Source organism: Rattus norvegicus, chromosome 3 (assembly GCF_021556685.1).
Source record: "Rattus norvegicus strain SHRSP/BbbUtx chromosome 3, alternate assembly SHRSP_T2T, whole genome shotgun sequence".
In the NCBI taxonomy this organism is placed as follows: domain Eukaryota; kingdom Metazoa; phylum Chordata; class Mammalia; order Rodentia; family Muridae; genus Rattus; species Rattus norvegicus.
Genome location: NC_141536.1, coordinates 67,613,343 through 67,616,405, shown reverse-complemented (window position 1 = coordinate 67,616,405; position 3,063 = coordinate 67,613,343).

Sequence of the window (3,063 nt, the reverse complement as noted above, 5' to 3'; positions counted from 1 at the left end):
TCTGATGCTGATGTGAAGAGAAATATGCAGCAACCTGGCAGGCCTGAGCATTTGTAACTGCAAGTCACCTAGGGTGAGAAATATCCAACTCCAATCGAGAGGAGGAATGAGCAATAGCGTTTTCAGGGGAAGCCTAAAGAAACGGTGCCCTAGGAGAAATTTAAACTGTATTGTCGACAGATTATTTTCCCAGTCTTTTTTCTAGTTGTTAGAAAAAGGAAAACTAATAAGAGAGAAGTGATACAGTAGTTCCTGAATTTGGAACACTAGCAGTATTTTAACTTTAGAGATTGGAATGCCCCTGGAACTATTGCAAGGATTGCATTTTATCTCTAGCTACACCCATGCGACTAAGATGTTCACGAACAATTAAAATGACTCGTTTCCTAGTAAAAATAAAAATATTATATGGAAACTTTCATGGGGATGAACAGAAGGGAGGCAAAATGATATTTTTCCTAGTCCTGTTATCTGGGGGGAAATTCTGTTAATATTTAATGTGTTTTTGATAACACTTTTATGAATGATGTTCCATTTTAGCATTGGCACATTTTGACACTATTATAAAAAGAAATTGGTTTATAGAATTATAATGTTAAATTGCTCGATAATTGGCATATTTCCTAACAGTATTTTTTAATTTTGTCTCCGTGTGTGTGTGTGTGTGTGTGTGTGTGTGTGCGTGCGCGCATGTGTATGTAGAATGCATATGTGTATACACGTGTATGCATCAGTTTACATGTCCATGTATACATGTGCAGAAGCCAGAGGATGATTTTTGGGTGTTTTCTATTTCTGTCTGCCTTATTTCCTTGAGACAAGGCCTCCCACCAAACTTAGACATAGTCATTGTTGCCCAGAAAGGCTGGTGGCAGGAGTCTCACCTATCCTATTTCCACATCCTCTCAGTGCCGGGGTTGGACATGTGTTGTTGGTGGCTTGCTCTTTTACATTGGTTCAGGGAATCTAAACTTAGGTCCTTATGCATGCACAGTAAAACATGTTTACTCACTGAGCTATCTCCTCATTCCCTGACAGAACTTTTTTTGATACTTCGGCTTTGGGTACTTTTTAGTCATCAGCAAATATATGGAATTTCATCCACTTTTATGACTTTTGATATGATGTCTGTCCCCCAAACGCTTATGTATTGAAAATTTTATTCCAGTGTCATATTCACAGGTGAGGAGTTCTGAGAAGTGGTCAGACTATGTAGACTCTGGCCTCCATGATGGATGAATCCACTGACAGATTCATAATGTCATGAATCTATTAGTTATCAGTAGCAGCTTTGAGAGGCATGTCTTAGTTATGGAAAGTAGATCACTGGGCTTCCATTTTGTTCTGAGCTCTTTCCTCATCTCATCTCTCTCCTTGTCCCTCTTGCTCCCCCACCTCTCAGTTGTCACAAAGTGATCACTGTTACTCTTCTATATGCTCCCATCACTATTATGCTGCACCTTAAAGCATACCTGACCTGATTAGACAGGGCTCAGAACCACAGGCAGAAAACGCAAGTCAAAACCAACCTTTCTCCTGTACATTGGGTTTAGTCAAGTATTTTGTCATAATGAGAAAATAACACAGATAAATCTCAAAGTTGTACTTCTTGTTACTTTTAGTTAAATATCAAATGAGGTTTTATTTTTGATATGCTATAAATTTACACATACCTCTATTAGCATCGACATATTTTTGAAAAGTTGGTATAGGCTGATTATTGGTTTGGGTCTTGTCACTTCAGAGATGGATAGGCTTGAGCCTTGGAGGTCTGGTCCCCTGGGCACAGTACGTGAATCCTTCAGTGTGTAAATTCTTAGTAGATACTCTCTTGTAGCCTGTGGCTTGAGCGATTTGTTTCAGCCTAAACATCATATATCCTCCACTACCAGGGTTGTCATGACCTTTTTTATGTTGTGGTAAAATATCTCAATAAAAACAACTTTAAGGGAAGACTGTTTTGCTGTACAACTCTGTATTCCAGTCCATCATTACAGGAGAGTCAAAGCAGGGACTTTAAGTAGCTAGTCACACCCACAGCTAAGAGCAGAGAGAGGTTGCATGCATGCTGACTTGTGCTCAGTTCTCTCTGTTCTTAGACATTCCAGGATACAAAACCTAGGGAATGGTGCTGCCTAAAATGGCAAGTCTTCTCACTTCAGTGAACATAATCAAGGAAATTTCCTAGAGCAATGTGCATAAGCCAGTAAGATGTGTGTGAAATTGATAATTAAAACTATCACAAGATTGCTCTAGTGATTGTATTGATTTAGATATGAAATTCATAAAGTGAACAACAAACAAGAAATATACAGTCCTCCCTCAAACCTTAAACTGTCTAATTCTAGGAGGGAGCCTATGTGTCTGTAGGAGGAATTTTGGAGTATAACATCCTTATTTTGTGGCAAACATTTTTCACCCACCTTATAAATAATATTTTTTGAAGACCATCTCACCTCACAGTTTACTGAGGTCTCAAGAACACTTTTAGGCTCCTTCTCTTTCATTATGCTTCTTCTTTTTCTTCCTTGTTTCTTTTTCTACATTGTTCTATGTGACCCAAGTTTATTCTCAAGTTTTAAAGGGAATTAAATTCATGCTTTGCAACTCACCGTTCTTACAACCCTGCTTATCCAGCCTTGTCCAAGAGTTCAGGAGTATAAATGCACAAATGCCCATGTGTTCTTTCTATATTTTAATTAAATTAATTATTAATTAATTAGCTTTACATCCTGATCATCTCCTTTCCTCTCAGTCCCACCCTGCTACCTTCCTTCCCTCATTCCCCTTCTCCCCTTCTCCTGAGAGAAGAGGAAGACCTCCTTGTGTACCACCCTGTCCTGGGACATCAAGTCACAGAAGGACTAGGCAATCCTCTCTCACTGAAGCCCGGCAAAGCAGTCCAGCCAGGGGAAAGGGATCCAAAGGCAGCCAACAGTGTCTGAGTCAGGAATAGCACTCAATTCAATTGTTAGGGGATCCACATGGCACATCTGCTACATATGTGTAGGAGTCATATCCAATCTATGCTTGGTCTTTTTGTGGGAGGTTCAGTCTATGGGA